General features: G+C 47.0%; 1 protein-coding gene across 1 annotated transcript in view; it reads right to left on the bottom strand.

Annotated features, from left to right (window-relative positions):
* The window catches only part of insig2 (insulin induced gene 2), a 58,006-nt gene continuing 34,401 nt past the window's right edge, over positions 1–23,605 (bottom strand). The window contains exon 8 of the transcript XR_012927190.1: positions 1–15. The gene's annotated coding sequence lies outside the window, so the exon portion shown is untranslated. The remainder of the gene's footprint in view (positions 16–23,605) is intronic.

Raw genomic sequence — 23,605 nt, 5'->3', positions numbered from 1 at the left:
CTCGATGTCAATGGCCTGGTGGAGGGATGGGGGCAGGGGCAGCTGAGTGACACTAACACTGATGGGGGGGCGTGGCCCCACACTGAACCGTTGACCCCAGGGGAGGTCGGGAGAGAGGCGCCGTCACAGACTCCTGAAGAATACCCTCACATTCACATTAGGGAGGACACCGACTGCTGATGGCCCCGCCCCCCCCAGGACCCCGATGCCCCCCCCCGCCATCACAAACACACACAGAATCCACAGCATTGGTGGTACAACCTCTCAGATGAGCCGAATATCAGCAATGCCAAAAATCACCCCCCAAAAAAGTGAACTGTTTTAAATCTTACGAGTCACAGTCACAGGATTTGATATGAGCCAATAAGGAGCCAGCGGGCCAGGATTAATGAGCAGCAGCCCGTGGCAGTAGTTGTAGGTGTGGCTGTGCCTCTCTGGGTCAGGAGGCACCAGTGAGTGACAAAGAGCCCTGATGTACAAAAACACACACACACACACACGCACACGCACACACACACACACGGCAGCCGCTCAGTGTGGGTGGTGGAGCAGCACAGTTGTGTTGGCGGGGGGGTGGGGGGGGGGTCAAAGGTTTATTAAGAAGCCACTAAGTACTTGTTCAAAATAGATCCCTGACCCCACCCCCAACCCCTCTCCCCCCACCTGCCACAGACAGACACACACACACACACACACACACACACAGACACACACACACACACACATGCAATGCACCTGTCCAGGAAGTCAAAACCAACATTATTAATAATAATCATTTAAAAAAAAAAAAAAAAAGAAGTGTCACCAGCTGCTGATTTCGTAGAAGTTCGTAGAAGTGTGACAGATGAATTCAACAGATTGTTGGCTGAATATTTGGGGCAGAATCAAGATTTGAACTTAAACTGCGTTTGATTTGTTTGTCCTTGTTTGAACTGTAACTTGTCTTGTACTTGGTAAAAAACTTCTTTAAACAAGCTTTTATGTTTTATTATATTATATTTGTGATCTTTATTTGACACAGCAAAAAAATATTAAAAATAAAATTCTAAAAACAAATGCAAAGATTTAAAAACTAATTTTCACAGCAGAAATGAAACGTTTTGGACTGATTTGATGATTGGATATTGATATTGATATTGATATTGATTGACCTGATTAATCAGATTGGCCTCTTTTTTCCCTTTCTAATTTCCAGAACATTGTCAAGAAATATTTATTGTGTTACTGTTGGGTTGAGGCGGTGCAACTTCCTGTGTTGGCCAAACCTTTGACCCCCGTAAGGCCTGGAGCCGGCGGTGGTGTTTGTTGCTGGACTAGGTCGGTGTCTCACGCTGGCACCGCCGCCGTCGGACCATCAAGGTCAAGCTCGAGTTCCGCTGCGCATCATCGATCCCCCCCCCCACCCGCCGCCCCCATTTCCCATCTTGAATGTCCAATTAAAAGTGGCTCTGGCTCCTCTGCTGGAGCGTTGACGTCTAGACGGCTGCTCGGCCATGAAAGGCCGGGAGGCCACCCGCCCCCCTTTGTCTCCGCCCAGCAGAGCCCCGCCCCCCCGCCGCTGCGGGACAATCGCCGGCCAGCGCCACTTCCTAAAGCGTGTGGTGGTCCCTGTCTGGGGCCCCCGACGACTGGCCAGGCAGGAGGGAACGTGGGGGGGGGTCAGTGAGCAACCATGCGGAGCGGCGACACCAGAGGACGAGCGGCTGCTGTCGTCGGCCGGATGTGGTTGTCAATCATGGCTGCGGCTGCGGAGGAAGAGGAGGACTCTGGCGAAAGCAGGCGAGGACGGTGGCGTCTTGCGTCGCTCAGGTCCCGCTGAGGTTCCGCTGAGGTTCCGCTGAGGTCACACACTTTGATCTTTATTAGAAATCTGTCTGGTCCTTGCCCTCGCAGCTACCACCGCCACCGATGCCGCCGCGCTATCTCTCCCAGCACCGCCTTATCGCCGGCTAATGACTACATGACACCAGCGAGGGGGAGGTCCTATGGCCTCCCCAGCGTTCATTCACACCAGAGGGGCCCCAGAGAGAGGAGGAGGAGGTGGTGGTGGTGGGGGGCGCGGGGGGATCGTCCACAAAAGAGACTCTTCTTCTCACATTTTTGACGCCCTTGATTGTTTGGGCGCCGCCATAATGGCCCAGCGAGCCGCCTCCTATCAGCAATAACCTTCTGTCTCGGTCGGGGAGGGGGGAGTGACGGAGGGTGGTGGGGGATGGGGCCCGGGGGTAGGGGTCGGTGGCGGTGCGGCTTTCACTTCAATCCCAGAATTTCCGGCGAGCCCACCAGGGGGAAAAGGACATTTCCATTTTGTTTATTAGCAGCGTCGGTGCGTTTGGCCAATCAGGAGGCCGCTGTCGTCTTATTAATTACATGGAGGATGGAGAGGAGGTAGGGAGGGGGCAGCAAGGGGGTGGAGGGGTGGTGGGGGAACAAATCTCCCGACATGTTGCCACTTAAATGCGGGAGGACACGTTAGCCTTAATTAAACGGCGGCGCTTTTATTGAGGTGGCGTGTAACAGAAGTGGGCGGCGGCTTCCTGTGCTGTCACTGGCCGTTTAACAGGAAGTGTCTATTCCCATTGCAGCCGCCGCAATTAGAGGTGGCGTGCTGTCATTAGCCACCGCACAAGAAAGAAACTTGGTATCAGGTGTTTTGGCGTCTTGAAAGGAATTGAAGCCCCGAAACAGATTAATCAGTTATTCATGAGCGCAGTCCATCACTTCCATCACTTTCTGCATTGTAGGACGGCCGCGAAAAAAAATGAAATTGCAGTAAAATACGCACACACACACACACACACACACACACACACACACACACACACACACACACACACACACACACACACACACAGGCGCTAATTCTAATGCTAACTGAACAACTGAAAGATTTCCAGCAGTAATGAAATGGAGTCTCTGGTGTCACAAAGGGCTTGGTGAGTGACCACACCCTCCCAGCGCCCCCTCCACAGCCAGCCATTGGGGCTTTAACTGCTGCAAACAGAGTGGAGTGCTAACTCTGCAGCCTTCCTGCAGAGTTTTGCGGTTATTGACGGCGTGAAGCTGCGATTGAAAAAAAAACAACCTTTGAACCCTCAAGATGTGTGACACTGAAACTGCTTAGCATCCCTGAAGTGACTACGGAAGTGGAAGTGTTTAGCATTTTCACTTGGGAAAAAAAAGGCTTGGTTTTTTGAGGGAATTATTTCTGTTTTTTGGAGTAATTATTTTTTCCCTTTAATTTTTTTTCCTGTTTTTCGTGGTAGTTTTTTCATCCTTCATTTTTGCACCTGCTTACGAGGTTGCAAAACCCGATTCTGGGTTTTATTTAATATTTGAATGATGACAATAATAATAATAATAATAATAATAATAATAATAATAATAATAATAATAATAATAATAATAAAAAAAAAATAATAATGCAACAAATATTTATATAGAGTCTGCCTTTTTTTCTTTATTTTTGCAGAGCCAACAATGGCTACATCCTCAACCACTGGGCTCCCCCTTGATCAGCTTGTCCAGCCTCTGTGTGACTCCTGTTTGGTGCTGTCCCCCTAACACACTAACCCATAGAAGAGGGCGCTGGAAACCTACTAACTGGGAGAACATCAGCAGCGTGATTCTGCAGACATTGAAGGATTCCAGTCTCCTTAGGAAATACAACCTTTTTTGCACTTTTTTGTAGACATAATCAGTGTTAACTGACCAGTCCAGCTTGTCATCCAGCTGCAAACCCAGGCACTTATCGGAGGAAACCATCTCAATCTTCTTGCGACTGATCTTAGCAGGCAGGGGAAATGGACGGCACCTCCTAAAGTCCAGGAAGTCTTAGAAGTCCATCCAAGTAGACAAAAACGGAAATGTTCAACATGTCCCGGAGCACATCGTTCACCAAAGCCTGGAACACCGCTGGAGCGTTGGTGAGCCCGAAAGGCATCACCAAATACTCATAGTGTCCGGCCGGGGTATTGAAGGCAGTCTTCCATTCGTCCCCCTCGCGGATCCGGACCAGATGGTAGGCGTTCCGTAGGTCGAGTTTACTGAAGACAGTCGCCCCCTGCAGGAGCTCAAAGGCCGAGGAGATCAGGGGAAGAGGGTATCGGTTCTTTACCGTAATATCGTTGAGACGTCTGTAGTCGATGCACGGCCGGAGGGATTTGTCCTTCTTCGCCACAAAGAAGAATCCAGCTCCGGCCGGAGACGATAACGGCCGGATGGTTCCTGCAGCAAGAGAGTCATGTACGCACGTCCCCGTGGCCTCACGCTCGCGTTCGGAAAGGGAATACAGACGGCCCTTAGGTGGAGCTGTTCCTGGCAATTGCTCTATGGCGCAGTCGTAAGGTCGGTGCGGAGACAGAACAGTGGCCTTGGTCTGTGGCCTGGACTTAAAACCTGCGCCAAGTCGGACAAAAGTTCAGGTCGTCCATGATGCAGTGCGTAGAGCCCTCTATGTCCTTCCCAAAGGAGTCCAACATGACGTTCCAGTCTGTGGAATCAAAACAGTCTCTGAGAATCTCTTCATCCTCATCTTGCCACTTCCTGAGATAGCAAGTTGTTAGTTTTTTTTTTTTTGTTTGTTTGTTTTTTACCATAGGTGTGTACAGGGGTGACAGGCGGATGAGGTTGTGGTCGGACTTTCCCAGAGGTGGTAGAGGGGATGCTGTGTTTGCACCTTAAATGTCGTGGTTCTCGACACGACACGTAAAAACAGGACAATTGACTTGCTATATTGGCATTTAGCTAGTCAATTGTCCTGTTTTTACGTGTTAGGATAGTCCACAAACTGATGAAAGGCAGCCAAGGTTGAAGTGAGGGTGACATGGTTAAAATCTCTGGCAATAACAAAAAGGGCGGCTTTTTGGTTGCTGAGTTTGTAGCCGTGCAACTGATGTGTGTATCATCTTGCACGCTTCTCCAGCGTCAGCTTTGTGAGGGATGTAAACACACACCGCGATGACGAATATTGAAGAATTGACAGCGACCTGTTCCCATCGCCACCAGCAGGGAGCGCAAACCTGAAACCTACAACTTCCCCAAGGCAGCTGTGTACTCTATCAGTGTGCGTGTGTATGTGTGTTGGCTGTCTGGACGTCCTGGAAGAGTTAGCGAGCAGCAGGACGTGTCAGAGTGGCTCCGCTTTGAGGGCAAGATGATTGGGCTTCACACACACTGTGTAACAGTGGGCCCAGCACTAAATGGAAACACACACATACACACACACACACACTTCAAACAGCCTCCCCGGTGTGTGTGAGTGCTCACAGTGAGAGTGGAGCATGCAGCAGGTCAGGGACATTCTGGAGATGTGGGTGGGCTGAACTCTGCCCCCCCCCCCCCCACAAACAAAAATAAATAAAATAATAATAAAAAAAAAAAATCGACAAAACACACACGACTTATCTTCTTACAGTGAGAGTGCACACCAAAAAAACAAAAAACAAAAACATGGTTGGAAAATGTGAGTGCATGATAATCCCCAATTCACACCAGAAGCATAAGCAGAGCATCAGCAGAGCGTTTGAAGCTCTGCAGCAGAATGCGGCCATTAAAATCAATGTTCAGGTTCACGCCAGGCGCAGGGCGGGCGCGTTTCAGAAGCATCCCAGAAGTGTAAAAACGCGACGCCCTGGTAAAGAACGCCGGCGTTTATTTTTTTTTGATGATTCACGCGTCCCCACTGTGTCAACCACAGCAGGTAGGATCATTCAGGCAGGAAGTCAATGATGTGAAAACAAGGCAGATTTGGTTGATTTTCAAAATGATAAACAATGTGCTGGATTTTCTTTTTCTATGAGCTGTATTTTACCGTGACACATCAACGTGACGCATCAGCTTCAACGCTGTTCAGTTCGTCCGTCAAACAATAAAGCAGATTTCACTTTAAATCTTAAACAAAATGCATGTATACTTATACATTTTCGTATGATACCAGCAGTTTGGTTTAATAAATTCTTTTTTTTTACACACAGGGATACTTTGAGACAACGTTGGGCCGGGCAAAGGAGTTTTGTTTCACTGTTGTTTTCTTTACATACAACTACCTGGGTTGTCGCACGATCTTGCAATCCTCGCATGAACCGATCAAGCCGCTGCACGAGATGCCCCGCTCGGAAAAGCGTCCTGTGTGAGAGGGTACAGAGTGGTTTCCACATGTCTACGCGAACGCTCTGCGAACGTACTGCAGACGCAACCACAGTCCACCCAGCGTCACCTAGAGTAATGACAGCACCACACGGTGGATGAGGAAGAAAAAAAGTGCTGCCAGCTCATATTTTAATCATTGAGGAAACCAATTTAAGCTTATTATACCTAATTTAAGCTGGCCCCCAGAGACCATGTGACCAGGTGACCAGAGAAGTGGCAACCAGGTGACGAGAGACCAGGTGACCAGAGATCAGTTGACCAAAGACCATGTCACCAGAGACCGGGTGACCAGAGAACAGGTGACAAGAGACCAGGTGACCAGAGGCCAGGGACCAGAGACCAGGTGACCAAAGACTGTGTGACCAGAGACCAAGTGACCAGAGACCGGGGACCAGAGACCAGGTGACCAAAGACTGTGTGACCAGAGACCAAGTGACCAGAGACCGGGGACCAGAGACTGGGTGACCAGAGACCGGGTGACCAGAGACCAGGTGAGCAAAGACCATGTGACCAGAGACCAGGTGACTCGAGACCAGAGACAAGAGACCAGGTGATTAAGTGACCAAAGACCATGTGACCAGAGACCAGAAACCAGTCGACCAGGTGACCAATGACCAGAGAGCATGTGACCAGGAGACTAGGTGACCAGTTGACCAGGTGACCAGAGACAAGAGAGCAGGTGACCATGGAGCAGGTGACCAGCAAACACGTGACTACAGGCCAGATGGCCAGTGATAAATAACAATGATACTCAACATTACAGTCATATTATTGTCATGTTTTGTTATTATTGTATTATTGTTGTATATTGTATTGTATAATTGTATCGCATTGTTTTGAATTAAACTGAGGATTCATAGATAATTGAGTAAAGGGGTGCAGAAGCAGCAGCAAGGTGCATGCGCACACACACACACACACACACACACACACACACACACAGGACAGGCGACCACACACACACGTCCTCCCACCAACCTGTCCGGAGCTGCTGACCCCGCCTCTGACCCCCACTCCAACCCCCTTGACATCATGAACCTCCCACAGGCGGGACAGGTGGTGAGGAAGGGAGCAAGGAGGGCCATGAGGGGCGAGCATGTGACCCCTCCCACTTCAGACCCCTGACCTCTGACCTCTGTCCACCGCCAAGACACCTGCACCGGCGAATGTATGCGTGTGTATTTGTATGGGTTTGGGTATTGGGGGGGTTGCAACCTGTTGTCCTGCACCACTGAACATCATCACAGTGTGTGCATATCTGTGTGTGTGTGTGTGTGTTTGTGTGTGTGTGTGTGGCTCCTCAGTAAAATGTGGTTTCAAGTCACATGACACCAAGCATATGGCTGTCAGAAAGTGGGAGGGGCAAGTTTCAGACCAGTTGTAGCCAATAAGGCGCCAGGATCAGCAGCAGCAGGCCGTAATTACTAGCGGCCAGGCAGGGGTGGAGCGGCACCCTCCAGTGGGAACCGTGACCACCGTGCAGCAGCAGCGCAGGTGATGACCCCGCCCCCTGAACCCGGCCCACTTCCCAGAGAGCTCCGGTGTCACCGGGAACCAGGGAGAACCACAGAGCTGGAAGGGGGGTGGAGCAGAAAGTGTTGGAGGAGGAGAAGGAGGAAGAGGTGTAGAAGGAGGAAAAGAAAGAGGAGGAGGAGTGGGAGGAGGTGGAGGAAGACGAGGAGGAAGAGGTAGAAGGAGGAGAAAGAGGAGGAGGATTAGATGATAGATAGATTAGATAGATTAATACTTCTGTCGGAAATTCAGTTTCTCAGCTGCCTCACAGTCACACACAGTGCACAGTGCCCACATGAGGAGGAAGGAGGAGGAGGAAGAGGAGTAGGGGGGAGGAGGGAGATGAGTAGAAGGAAAAGAGAAATAGAAGGAGGAGGAAAAGCACCAAAAACAGTGCGTCCTAACCCAACCACAGAGGGGACTGTAATGATAACAGCAAATGCATATTTGCCTTGTATCAATGTTTCATGCTGCTTATACCTCCAGACAGTAGGGGGCGTTCAGTGTCTGTGAGTAGATTAACCGCAGAGGTCTGACATGTTGATGTGTTCCCGGTCTGTACAGGTGGTAAAATCAAGTTCTATATAAAGTACCTTCTTCTTCTTCAAGTAACAACGTTGTTATTGAGAACCCACAACAAAAACAATACATGGTGGCAGAAGATGGTCTTATAACGTAACAATAAACAACGAGGACGCGCTCCCGAGGCCAGCTCATGTTAGCCACCCAGCTAACGGCACCGACGCATCAGCTCAGCAGTGAACTTTGTATTGCTAACTTCCGTGACAGAAAGAGGAAGCAATGACAACATGGACGGCTTACACCCACCAACCCGCCCTTCAGCTTACTGGGAATGTGGCTGAAAATTGGAGGAGATTCAAGAAAGGCTTTGCTTTATACGTACCCGCAATGGGACTTGACGAGGCAAGTGGCAAAAAGCAAGCTGCAGTGTTTTTGCACGTAGTGGGTGAGGATGCACGAGAAGTTCATAATAATTTCACCTTTGCTGATGGAGACGAGATGAAGCTAAATAAGATAATGGAGGGTTTCGAAGCTTACTGCATACCTAAGAGAAATATGACATTTGAGAGGCACAGATTCTTCACGTGTACAGAAGACAGGAGAGACAAACGATCAGTATGTAACAGAGCTACGGAACAGAAGTTAGACGTGTGAATTTGGAGGACTGACAGACTCTTTAATAAAAGACAGACTTGTGTGCGGGATTCCTGATAAGGGTCTCACGCCGACGCTCGAACTGGTTCACACCAGATGTGAACAGCTCTGCGACGGTCAACAAACGCTTCTGCTCAGCTGCTGTCTTTTTTTCACTCCCACTCGAGCTTTTTTATTTATTTATTTATTTTTAAATAATTTTCATCATCGTCCCCCCCCCGCCCCATAGCCAGCCCGCTCCGTTGCTGACTTTCGTGTGTGTGTGTAAATAGAAACAGGCACTCATGTGTCCATCTCAAGACCTCTTTCATAATGACCGGCATCTCTAGGATCAAACAGAGACGTATTTTCATTAAGTCTTCCTCTCTGTGTGTGTGTGTGTGTGTGCGCGCGCACACGTGCGCGTGTATTTGTTTAATCTCTCTCGCACTCTGATACAATGCACTGACAAATATAACAAATATGATCGAATTTGTCATCCGGTTTCTATTTTGAAATTAGTTTATTTTGAAAATTCACTGGATTTTCTTGTTTTTTTTTTTAGCGACTTCCTGTACTATTGACGAGGATCGCTCGCGTCTAGTGTGAACCACCACACTGATTAACGTGGGCGCCGAATGGAAGCGATCAGAGGCGCTTCGTGGCGATTCGCTTCCACGTCCAGTGAACTGACATTAAATTTCAATGGCGCGATCCGCGGGGGGAGCCTCGCGCCTGTTCGTGTCTGGTGTGCACTACTACATTGATTAACATGGGCGCCGAATGGAAGCGCTCGGCGCTTCCGCGTCCAGTGTGAACCGGGCGTAAGAGAGAGGAAAATCTCGACCTGGAAAAAGCATTGAAACTGCGCAGAGCGGCTGAGACTGTAAGAGTGCAAGCAAAAGAACTGCTTAGTGACAGCTGCAAGGTAGATGCTGTGAACAAGAACACACACACAGAGTCAATAAAAAGAGTGCTGCCTCTGAGATGTTTTGCATATAGCAAAACATGCTATATTGGGAAGCATATAGCAAAACATGCAACAACTGTAACAAAAGCAACCATTATGCTCAGTGCTGCAGAAATCATACCCCAAAACAAAGCAAAGTCCATACAATGGATGAAGGTGACACTGAGGAATTCCATGTAGATGCTGTGACAGAAAACAAAATGGGAAAAACCGGATTGGATGATGACACTCGAAGTGAATGGCACGAACATGGAGGTCAAATTGCATACCGGTGCCCAAGCAAACATCATATCAGAAGCAGAGTTCAAGAGAATCAGACCCAGACCCAAAATACATGCAACTAAAGTGAAAGTAAGGAAATACTCAGGAGCAGAAATACCTGTGAAAGGAAATGCATGGTTAAAGTTACACACAAGGACAAAGAACATACACTCACATTCATTGTTGGTGCCAAAGAATGTGCAGCCCATACCAGGTGACAGACTGAACCTAGTCAGGAGAGTGCTCGTTGTGGAAACTGATGATGACGTGGGCTATGATGATTTGATGACAGAATACAGTGATCTGTTCCAGGGTCTTGGCTGCCTTTCTGGAGAACACACGATCAGAGTAGATAACAGTGTGCCACCAGTCATTCATCCATGCTGCAAAGTACCATTTGCTCTTCGAAAGCCACTGAAAGATGAGCTGGACCGGATGGAGAAACTGGAGGTGATTGAAAAGATTGATGAACCAACAGAGTGGGTGAGTTCTCTTGTTATTGTTGAGAAAAAGAATGGACAGCCAAGGGTATGTATGGATCCTAGAGATCTAACTAGAGCTATACAGAGAGAAGAAATAATATCACAGTTTGCAAATGCGAAATATTTTAGCAAACTGGTTGCATCATCAGCTGGACGATGCAAGTTCAAAACTATGCACATTCAACAGTCCATTTGGCAGATATAGATTCCGGCGACTGCCATTCGGCATTGCTTCAGCACCCGAGGTGTATCACAAGATAATACACGATCTATGAGCACCTGGGAGAAGTGGACAGATCAACGGATGACATCATTGTGTGGGGAAGCACAAAAACTGAACATGACGTGAGACTGAGAAATGTTCTCGAGGCAAACAGAAAAGCAAATCTGAAGCTGAATAAAGAGAAATGCCAGCTTGGAGTACAGGAAATGACATTTGTGGGGGATATCCCGAGCAGTGAAGGCATCAGACCGGATCGCAGAAAAGTGCCAGCGATTGAAAATATGCCAAGGCCACAATGCAAGAAGGATGTACAGAGGTTTAATGGCATGATCAGCTACATGGGAAAATTCATACCCACTCTCTCTGAAAAGATGGCACCACTGAGACAACTGAGACAAACGAAAAGAAAATTGAATGGGAGTGGAATCATGAACATGAGAAATTGTGATGCCACTTAGAAGAAAGTTTTATCACCTGGTGAGACCTATTAAGATTTCATCAGACGCTTCACAGAGTGGGCTTGGAGCTGTTCTTCTGCAGAAGTATGGTGACTGGCAACCTGTTGCACATGCTTTGCGATGCAGAGACAAGATATGCACAAACTGAAAAAGGAACTGCTCAGCATAACATATGCCTGTGGAAAATCCCACCTTTTTGTGTCAGGGCAAGCCATCAGTGTTGAAACTGACCATAAACCTCTGATTGCATTGTTCCAGAAGCCACTCAATGAGAATCCAAAGAATGATGATGCGGCTGCAACGCTACACACTCAATGTGATGTACACCCCTGGTAAGCTGATGTACACAGCCGACACTTTATCCAGCGCTTTTGACCCAAAAGAGCCAGCAAACACCGAAATGGACAATGATGTAAAAGCATATGTGAACACGATAATGAGTGCACTACCTGTCGCAGATGGAAAATGAAACTCATAAGAATGGAGACAAGCAAAGACGACACATTAGAAACTCTGTGCAAAACGAAAATAGACGGATGGCCCAACTGCAAGCAAGACCGCGCACCTGTTATTGAAGATTACTGGAACTGCAGAGCAGAGCAGAGCTGTCGGTGGTGGAAGGCATCATCTACAAGGGAAGCAAAATAGTCATTCGATAGAAAAATGCAAAAAGAGAGTACACGAGACGGGTATATTGGCCACGGATTGATTAGGATGTGACAAATGAGGAGTCAAACTGCTCAACATGTCATCAAGCAAGCAATCCTGCAGAGCCACTGAAGCTGCTCCCCGTGCCAGATCGATGGTGGGTGCTGACCTCTTTGTTTTCTGGAGGAAATGACTACGTTGTGGTCACAGACTATTATTCCCTGTATCCAGAAGTCTGTAGATTGCACACTACGACCTCAGAGACTGTGATTACATCCATGAAAGCCATATTCGCAAGACACGGTGTGCCGGGTGAAGTTTTTACAGACAATGGACCACAATTTTCCAACATGAAGTTCAGACAGTTTGCCACAGCATGGGACTTTGTTCACACAACATCAAGTCCTCACTACCCACAGTCAAACAGGCTAGTGGAAAAGTTGGTCCAAACTGTGAAGAAACTGATGGGCCTCCAGAGCCTGCAGTGACACCGCACAACACCACTTGAAGGATAACCTACTGAAAACAAAGGAGGGAAACAGTGTGAAGAAGTTCAAGGAGCAGCAAAAAGCAAAGCAGAAATTCTATTATGACAGAGGAGCATAGAACCTTCCTGAACTGTATGCTGGGGACCAAGTGAGGGTCAAAGACAAAACAAACACATGGACACAGAAAGCAAATGTTCCGAGTGAAATTCAACCGAGGTCATACACCATTCAGACAGAAGATGGAGCTCTCCTGAGACGAAATGGCAGAGATCTTCTCAAGGAACCTGCAACTGGAGAACAGAGGTTTGAGGCTGCTGAACAACCTCGACACACACTTAAGACTCCATCACCAGAGGCACCTATCCATATGCAGGAACAAAAACTCAGAAAGTCTTCAAGAAATGTGAAGCCACCTGAGAGACTCATTGAACAGATTTCATTCATTCATTCATTTTCTATACCCGCTTCTTCCTGAGCTCAGGGTCACGGGGGTCTGCTGGAGCCTATCCCAGCTGTCTTAGGGTGAAGGCAGGGTGACACCCTGGACAAGTCGCCAGTTCATCGCAGGGCAACATAGAGACAAACAACCATTCACACTCACATGCACACCTACGGGCAATTTAGAGTGTTCCATTGACCTCACATGCATGTTTTTGGAGAGGAGGAAGCCGGAGAACCCAGAGAGAACCCACACAGACACAGGGAGAACATGCAAACTCCATTCAGAAAGGTCCCAGGCCCGGAATTGAACCCACAACCTTCTTGCTGTGAGGCGGCAGCGCTAACCACTGGAGCTTTTGAACCAAAAGAGCCAGCAAACATCCCCCCCCGCCCCCCAGAACAGATTCAAATGTGTTTATATGTTGGTTGTGATGTCATATCTCTTTAAGTTTTAAGTACAGTTGTGTACTTAAGTGGGACAGACTGAGGTTAGTTCAAGCTGATTCTGTTGTTAACTTTGAATGAACCGAGTTTAGCTTAACAAGTAAAAAGAGAGTTATCATTATTCTTTAAAGGTCACCTATTACACTCATTTTCGGGCTTTTGTATTTGATGTCTGGCCCCTCCAGAGCAGCAACACACGATTTTCCGCGCTGAAAGCTTTTTAGATTTGCGTATCTCACCGCTCGTTTCCTCGTATTTACTGCATCCCGCGAAAACGCTCTGTTTCACTTCACTCCACCCCAGCCTTGCCGGTGTACGCCCCCGCCCGGTCCACTCCGCTGTGATTGGTCACACTCTTTGTCGCTGCTGAGCCTCACTTCCTCAGTTTGCCGGTGCGGGAGTAAAGAGTAAACGGCAAACTTTATGAAACCGGCACAATTTAAACACTTACCGTCGTGAAGGCTTCACTCTTTAGCAGCTGTTTAGCGGCTAATCCAGCTTCGTACGGACCCAGCGCGGGCTGAGTTACGGCCGCAAGGTTGTGTGTTTGTTTTGTATTTTTGCGAGACATTTTAATAGGGCTTAGAATGATTTCGTTTCCTACTGTTGACTTGTATCAAAACACTGTCCTAGCAGAGAAAATATGGACGCTGAAACAGTCATAGAGTCGTTTATTATTAGACAAGAATATCTGCACAACTTAAGTCCACACCAAGCACAAAGCAGGAAGAGCTCTATACAACCCATGTTACCATGCTGGCAGCGTGAACATCGCTATAAGGAGCGAAACTTGTCAAAATGAGTCAAAATCGCTGCCTCTTCAGTTTCGCTGCAAGCGAACACAACACACATAACAAGCAGAGCACGGAGTTAGCGGTGGTGGCTAACAGTTCATCAACACCATTCAGCGGTTGTACGTTGCAAGTAGTTTTAAAACTAATGTTGCTTGAGGTCACAGTACACTCACAGTCCTCATACATGTTTTCAAATATTGCCGTGGCTGACTATTCTCTCGTCGTCCACCGGCCGAGTCGAGCCCGTCTCACTCCCGTTGCCCACCGGACCGGTGTTCCATCGCATCCGCATTAGGCTGAACAAACCTCCAACATTTTCTCTGTTCGTTCCACTCCGACGGTTGTGGTCCTTGGTGCTTCAGGAGTCGCTCGGTATTTTTTATTTTATATTTTTTAATTTCCCTGACACCGAAAAAAAACATTTTCTTGGAGCAGCGCACTGCAACATCACTTCCGGGGCAGAGCGGGGGAGGGTGGAACCAGTCCGAGAGTGTGCCTGAGCTTGGCCATGAAAGGAGACCCGGAACGCAATTACGTCATCGCGTGCCCAGTGTTGAAAAAATCTCCGTGAACAGAGCGTTTAGAACCATGCCCAACAATTTGCAGGGCTCACGTCCAAACGCATGAACGTCATTACGATATCGAGATCGTTGACGATAAGGGTTCAACATTGTAACAGTTTTCAAAGCTCAGAAAGGTGAAAAAGCATCATAGGTGCCCTTTAAGTTTATACATAAGGGAAGACAACTCTAATTTTAAGACAGAGCAAGGTTTTATGTTTATAATTGAAAAATGTTTTTATTTAAAAAAACAAAAAAATATAAAGTTATTGTGATAGTAGTATAAGTCCTTTATGTTGAACTGAACTTGAAACCTGCACTTACTAGATCAGATCAGCCACGAAACAGCTACAAATCGCACTCAGGTGGCGGTAACTGTAAAATATATAACACAATAGATATATATATCTAATATATACAGGTACTACCCAGAAAATTAGAATATCCTGAAAAGGTTGTAGTATTTCTGCAATTCAACTGAAAAGGTGAATTTGACATATTATATAAACAAATAATATGCAAATCAATATATTTCAAGTTTTTATTTCTTTGGATTTTGCTGATCAGGTCTTGCAGCTTAAAAAAAACTCAGAAAATAAGTTTGTGGGTTTGTGGTTTTAATAAGCTGAACATCTTAATCAGCAAAGTTCCAACAAGGAACCGCTTGAGATGTCAATTTGCATGTAATGGCTCAATAAAATGTGTTGGTTTCATCTTTTATGTTAAATTTGCTAAAATAAAACAACTTTTACTTGATATTCTAATTTTTCGGGTAGTACCTGTATATATATATATTAAATATATATAAACATACTGACTCGCCTTGACTGCCTTTCGGGCATGACCGCAGTTGTAATTCCTGGAGCCCAGAGTTTTTCTTTGTGAAATCAGACAAATTAAAATTATTCGAAGGTTCGGCTTTGTTCTTGCCGCACAATCAACCACATTCATATTCATATTGTAACAATCCTGACGTGTGTTCACTTTCATACGTGTTCAACTGTTAATTAATGTTAGTGCTGCTGTTAGTATGGGGCGAACATGTTACACTGCCCCTTTAAGAGGATGACAGGGACCCTGGAAAGGTGTGTGTACTGTGTGCAGGGCTGTGGGGATGTTTGGAGAGACGTGTGCTACTGTCTCTTTTTTGGCACGAGTTTGGGACAAAGCCAATGTGCATGTCATATGACAACAATACAAATAAAGTATTCTGTTAGAAACTCAACTTCTGGTGATTGAGGCGTGCACCAACGTTACAATATCTGACGATCTATTGCCCCAGGTTACTAGAGCGCAATTTGCACTTCTGACTCCTCAGGTGTCGCATTTCGGGGCGTTTCTGAGCCTGTTTATCATCAGCGCGAAACCTTTGTGGATACGATGCAAAGGTGGTGCAGAGCACGGCTGCAAAGTTGCTGCGCTCCATTCTCTGTGGGTCTGGCCCTAAGCAGCAACACTACAACACACACACAAACACACACGCACACACATGCACACACACACACACACACACACACACACACACACACACACACACACACACACACACACTCCCGTGCTGCATGCTAACCAGGTTCCTGTCAGCATTACTTCTCCACAGCAGCCAGAAGATCAATATCAGCCGTAGAGCTTCAAGTCTGGAGGAGTCTGACCAGGAGCAACAATCCTACATTCACACACACACACACACACACACACACACACACACACACACACACACACACACACACACACACAGGGTCTGGCTGTAGCAAAGAACCAAAGGCACTCAAGTGTGGCTCCACCCACCAATAATAAAGTGTCTCTCTTCACCTGGTGCCCTCGACCAATCAGACGGCCTCTGCAGACCTTCAGCCACTAGATGGGCTAAGGGGGCCACTCATTTGGATCTGAGACTGGAACCAATTAGGTGGAATTACTTCTACTCAGCCCAAACAGCTCTCTCTCTCTCACATACACACACACACACACAAACACCCTGTGCAGTGTCTCTGGTCCGGCTGCTGGAGGCTGCCGCAAATTGGCCGGCTGACAGAAAGGCCACGAACTTTAGTGACCTTTAGAGTTTCAGGTAAACTTCAGAATGTCAGACAGGTGAGGGGGTGTATGGAGGGAAAGGAGGGGGTATCTGGCAGCAGGACAAACAGGAAGTGGGCGTCGGCACTGCCACATCAACACGCCGTCTTGTCCTGACACGCCTCCATCAGTACAAGGGGGTGCTGAGGGGGGCGGAGTCAGTGGGCTATGTGTGGGCGTGGCCTCCTGACAGGAATTCCACAACGTGGAGCTGCAGCTGGAGGGCCGGTGGCTCCACAGCCGACGCCCCCACCAGCGCTACCGCTGCCACCGCTAAGGGCCTGACGGGCACTATCCCCTCTTGGAGCGCCGCTGTGTCCCACCCACTTGTCGCTCACTCAGCACTGAGACGGCAGGGCAGAGGCAGGGAGGTGGAGTCCTGGGCCACAGGTGCCGACCTGTCAGCCCTGAGGAGGATGGGGGGGTGGGGGGGGGGTGGGATGGAGCAAAAACCCAGCAGAGGCTGAGCTGATCCCGAGTCAAGATTTTAAACTGGTTAATGTTCTCCATCAATCAGAATCCATCACAGTCAAAGTGAGCCAACAGCTGCAGGGTCTTTGCTGGAAGACGGGGCCGGGAATGACCTGGTGGGCGGAGTCCACAGCCTGTCCAATCAGCTGCAGAGGAAAAGCTCCGAGTGTCTTCAGTTCGGCAGCAGCTTCCTGTTCACTTCCCGCTCGAGTTCCACCTCTTTCTCCTCGAAAAACGCTGACTGGTCGACCAGCTTGGAACTATTCCGACTGGAGCTGTAGAAGGAGGATTCCCAGTAAAATCCCACCAAGTGGAAGCTGAAGTCACGTGATGCGAAATGTTGCAAATGTTGGTATTAAAATGTCAAAGTGGTCAAAATGTGGTTGTAGGTTTCAACGATCCACATGTCCTTGACGGGTCCTTAACGACACACGGGACCCTGAATGACTGAATGAAGGCCAACAGGCGCAGTATCGCTGATCTCCTGTAGGAGCGCTGACTCCTTACATCCTCCTCCGTGAATGTCGGGGAGGAGGGGTTGGAGAGCGCGTGTTCACACCATAGATGTATTTCAACCACAACACAACCACAATCATGCCAAGACACACACACACACACACACACACACACAGCTAATAAAAAAACAACAAACAAACGCAGGAACACAGGAAATTTCCAGCGCTCTCTCACTTCCCACCTCATTAAGGCTAATTGAGTGAATTGTTGGGCGCCGGACAGTGTGTGTGTGTGTGTGTGCGTTTGTGTCTGTTCCTGACACGGCCAAGGCGGACTCTCAGTGCCTCCATAACGAGCCGCCAGCCTGACAGGTGTGTCGAGATCAGAGCTCTCTCTCCCACACACACACACACACACACACTGGTGATATACGGCACCGTCATCGCGGGGCGCCACGCTCAGAGCATGTTTGACATAATTAATTGGCTCCTCCAGCAGGGGGAGCCGGAGGGGACGTTTAGTGATACTGCGTTGAAATGATTAATTAGGAACAAAATTATGCTGACAATTTAGCCCACCCACCCCCCACAACAGAGGACAGAGCTGATAGTGGAAAAGAGAGAACACTTTCATAAAACATTTCATAAAACACTCGTTTTTAGAGTGTAATTAATGGGGGAGGAGGGGCAGATTAGCATGTTGAATTATGAGGCTAATGTAGCAAGCATTTAACTTCAATTAATTTAAAAGGAAAGAGGAAATTGCGGCGCTAATAGTGGCGTCGGTGGTCGCACGTATCTCGGAGGGCCGAGAGCGTGCGTAGGACTACGGTGTCGGCCATCCGTATCTCCTGCGCTGCCAGCGGGCACCGCTATTATGGGAGGGAAGACCTGTGACTGACAAAGGCCGGCGACTCCTATCATGCCTGCCTCCTGTCATGCCTCCTGGTCCGTCCATCCGAACACAAATTGAATTAGCGCATTGCTAATACTTTACACAAAGTATTGGCAGTGTGTGGGGGTCAATGGTTGATGCTATCAGGCAGATTACCTGACACGGCCCTTTGTGGGAGGGACAAAGGGAGGAGATGAACAATCCAATGTCCCTACCCACATTGCTCTTCCCACCAAACCCCCTGGAAGGACCCCGAGTCACATCGTCAACACAGAGTCAGGTGACTCAGGGCAGCGTCAGATGAGTCAGGGCAGCGTCAGGTGACTTAGGACGGCGTCAAGTGACTCAGGACACACTCAGGATCTCACGTGATGCTGTGAGATTCTCGGTCCGTCGGCGCAATCCAAAGTGGTGACACGTAGTCAACAGTAAATAACCAAACTTGTTGGATTGTTACTTTCGGAATTAGATGTATTTCAAAAACAATACCTGCTACGAAATCTGGAGGCCGAGGAGAGCTTAGAAGATCTTGAAAAATATAAAAAATAAAATCTCTCACAGAGGGAATAAGCCAACTCTCTAAAGACAATAAAATGTAAAAGAAACAGTGTTAGACCTCCAGGCACGCAGCATGAGAGACAACCTGGTGTTTTCAGGGATCCCCGAGCAGGCGGAGGAAGACCCAGAGAAGATGGTAACGGACTTCCTAACGAAGCACCTAAACCTTTGAAAAACGGAGACCGTCAAGAACATCACCTTTCACCAGGTACATCGTCTGGGAGGGAAGAAGCCTGACAGCCACTGGCTGAGACCCGTCATGGTGAAATTCGAACATTTCTAGCAGAAAGTGCTGGTAAAGAGCCGGGGCCAGGAACTTCGAGGAACCGACTTTGGGGTGAACGATCAATACCCAAAGGAGATTCTGGATCGACCAAGAGTCCTCCTCCCGATCCGGAAACAGTTCCTCGACAGAAGACCCCAGAGCGGTTGTTGCAGTGGACAAATTATATGTCAACGGTCAGCTATACCGCGATTGCGAGTCAACCCCGTGGCTGTACTAACCCTCCTCTCCGCTGGCTTAAACTATAACAGGTAATATCGTATTAATGCAGTTTATGCCTAAAAAGTTGTCAACCATAAACACGCAAGCGCAATACGAGTTTAGGTATGTTTTACCTGCATCGACTGATCCTCCCTCCTTAATCTCCCTCCCCTCAACCAACACTTATGTCTTTTCTTTTCTCTATGGTACATACATACATACATACATACACTTACCCATACACACACACTTTAGGTATATATAGTAAACATGTCCTCACTTAAATTTGTCACTTGGAATGGCACCAGGGATTAAAAAAAATAATAATAATAAAAATTCTTAACCATTTGAATTTTTCTTAAAGCCGACATTATCCTACTACAGGAAGCCCACTTAACAAAAACAACAGAACAAAATCTGAAATTTGCCTATTTTACAAACATCTCAGCGAGTTATTACTGGAAACAGAGAGGTGTCGCTATGTTGATCAATAAGAGACACAATTTTAATCTAAATAGATAAATATATAATAAATATGTGACCCTAGTGGAAGATATATGATAATTGACACTAAAATTGACAATAAAGATTACTGTATTGCCAGTATTTATGGCTTAAATGTGGACGATCCCTCCATCTATCATGCCGTCTTCTTGTCACTCTCTGCACATGTAAACACAACACTCATAGTAGGAGGTGATTTCAACTTAGAATCAGAATCAGAATAGCCTTTATTGTCACTGTAGCAGAAAATATAATGAAATTGTGTGGCAGTTAGTGTTGAACTCTGATCTTGATAGATCCAACACGTCAGCTAACCAACCTAAGCAGACGGCACTCATTAGCTGCAGACACATTAAAACAGTATATGAGTGATTTTGGTTTATCAGACCCTTGGCGTTCAAACCACCCAACTCACAGAGAGTACACCTTTTTCTCTTCTGTTCACCACTCATACCCACGCTTGGACTACTTTATCACCAGCAACTCACTCTTGGCAGACATCTTTAATGCCCAGATCCACTCCATCACTATCAGCGATCATGCACCAGCCTCTATCCACATCTCCACAAAGGCACCTAGCTCGCACTTGGAGGCACTTGGAGGCTTAATACGTCATTGCTCACAGACTCAGATTTTATAAAATATTTTAACAGCGAGTGGACAATATTCCTACAAATCAACGACTTACCTGAAACTGCTGTAGATGTTCTCTGGGCAACAGCTAAAGCAGCAATGCGGGGCAAAATAATATCTTATTCATGCCACAGGGGGAAAAAAATGAGCTAGCTTTGGAGTCTGATTAGTCAATAATATTAATACATTAGAATCCTCATATGCCATCCAACTGTGGGCAGAGTTGCGTAAACTAAAAACGGAATTAGCTAAACTCATAGATTAAAAAAAAAAAAAAAAAATCTAATTCCAAATTATGCCAGATTATGCCTAGAGAATTTTGAATGCAATAATAACTCCAGCAATTTTTTTTAGCAAACCAACTAAAGTCAAACAGACAAAGAGCAACAATCTCCTCCATCAAAAACCTGGTTGGCAAACTAACCCATAACCCAGAAGAAATTAACCAATGCTTCAGAGATTTCTACAAAAAATGATATTCCTCCGATAATAATCCCTCACAAGCCTCTATAGATAGTTTTCTTAATAGTATTGTGCTACCTAAATTAAATCAGGAACAGGCTACTACAATGGACGCAGATCTCACTCCGGAGGAGTTTGAAGAAGCCTTGGCACAAACGCCAGTGAATAAGGCCCCAGGACCAGATGGCTTCCCAGTAGAATTTTATAAGGCACTTTGGCCAACTATCCATTGTAGAATGGCTTGAGAGATCCTATATACTGGACCTCTCTCTTCAAACATGAATTCTGCTAACATTAGCCTCGTGCTCAAGCCTGACGAAGACCCATCGCTCCCGTTTAGCTACCGACCAATATCGTGAATCAATACTGATCTTAAAATTATTTGTAAAGCAATAGCTAGACGACTAGAAAAAAATATTCCATTTATAATCAATCCTGACCAAACAGGGTTTATAAAAGGCAGAGATTCAACTTTCAATGTACGTAGACTCATCAATCTGATAGATTACATCAACACCAACAATCTACAAACAACAATAATCTCGTCTTCATTTGACAGGGTGAATTGGAGTTTCCAATTTGCAACACTACAAAAATTTGTTTTCGGAAATTTGTTCATATCCTGGATACGAACACTATATAGCTCTCCCCCATGCGCCTCAGTTAGGACTAATAGCCAGATCTCTCAGATGTTTAATCTGCAGTGAGGCACCAGACAGGGCTGCCCTCTCTCCCCTTCACTATTTTTTTTTTTTTTTTAACCAAACTGTCAGATTTTTCACAACTCAATTTCACTCCACTATTAAAGAAAATAGAAAATGATCTAATTTATTTGATAGAAAAAGTCGCAACAGTGAAAATGGTGGATTTACCATTAAACTACCGTTAAACTACCTTTTTTTTTTCTCAGTAATTCCACATCAACCCCCTGCTCAGTGGTTTAAAACTCTAAATTCAAACATTGCAATGTTTCTATGGAAAAACAAACCACTCCGTATCAGTCTGAAGACGCTTCAAAAAGCAAAAGATGCTGGGGGACTAGAACTACCAAATGTTTTATCGCTACTATATTGCCAAAAGGATAAAGTATATTCTTAAGTGGTTCAACCCTAGCCCACATGATGTATCTTGGCATGTTATAGAAGAAGCCTACTGTGGTGATAGTCAGTTATTAGACTTTCCATTTATAAGCACATCAAATAAACACCACAGTTGCATGAAAAATGTTAGCGGATGTTTCAGATGGGCATGACCGCCTCTCCGACCTGCTCACACTTCACAGGTAATGGTTCAGGTAATTACCTGCACGCTGTTTGGCAAATTCTGGCACATGGTATACAATGATCTTTCAGCACAGGTTGGTTACACCATCATAGCCACGCCTTCTGTCTGTTTCTGAGGGGACCACACCAATGTCACCTCAGATAATGCAGAATCTTGCATGCTGATCACCTCCTTACCTTTCGCCAAGAAAACAATCCTCATGGACTGGAAAACAAAACAACATCGACACATTGCACAATATAGGAACTTGCTCTCAGACCACACCTCCTTGGTAGGAATGTCTGCTTCATCCTATAACCAATCGGCAAACAATCAATAATTGAGGCTGCTGGTTGGTGTGAGTAGCCGTCCCGGCGCTGCTTCGGGGCCGGGTGGTTGGTGTGTGGTGCCCATGGGAGGGGGGGGGAGACGACACTATAGACACTCAGGGCCTGAAGGGGAGTTTGTGTACTGCGGCCGCCGCCCTGCTCAGCAGCAGCGTGGTTGCCCCAGGACCTTACTACCCTCCATGTTAATTGCACCTTCGTCAAATCCACATGCACACACGCAAGTGCTCATATAAGCCCCAATTCCACTGGCCAAAAAACGTGGTGATGTCCCACAACTAATCGGCATTTGGTGGCAGTGGAATTGGCTCACCGAGCTGCGCTGTTTACCTTGACAAAACGGGTCAAACAACCCCAAGCAGTCCCCTGGTGTGGCCAGGAATCAGGTGACTCCTGAGCACAGGGTCAGGTGAGTCAGGATGGAGTCAGTTGACTCGGGACAGAGCCAGGTGATTCCTGGGCACAACGTCAGATGACTCAGCACTTCGCCAGGTGACTCAGTATGGAGTCAGGTGACTCCTGGCCACAGCGTCAGACGACTCAGGACAGTGTTAGGTGACTCAGAACGGCGTCAGGTGACTCAGGATGGAGTTAGTTGACTCCTGGGCACAACATTAGGTGACTCAGGACGGAGTCAGGTGACTCAGCACGGCGTCAGTTGACTAAGTATGGAGTCAGGTGACTTAGGACAGTGTTAGGTGACTCAGGACGGAGTCAGGTAACTCCTAGGCACATGGTCAGGTGACACAGGAAAGCATCAGGTGACTCAGGATGGCTTGAGGTGACTCGGATTATGGTTATGATTTTTCTAACCTGAATGATGTCATGTGACTTCCTTTAACTTTAACATGAAGGTGGAGCTGGTCACAGA

The sequence above is a fragment of the Nelusetta ayraudi genome, unplaced genomic scaffold (assembly GCF_046127955.1).
Source record: "Nelusetta ayraudi isolate G7.1 ecotype Tasmania unplaced genomic scaffold, CSIRO-AGI_Nayr_v1 ptg000028l, whole genome shotgun sequence".
Classification (NCBI taxonomy): domain Eukaryota; kingdom Metazoa; phylum Chordata; class Actinopteri; order Tetraodontiformes; family Monacanthidae; genus Nelusetta; species Nelusetta ayraudi.
Note: the sequence above shows the minus strand (reverse complement) of the source record. Positions and strands in the feature narration are given on the sequence as shown.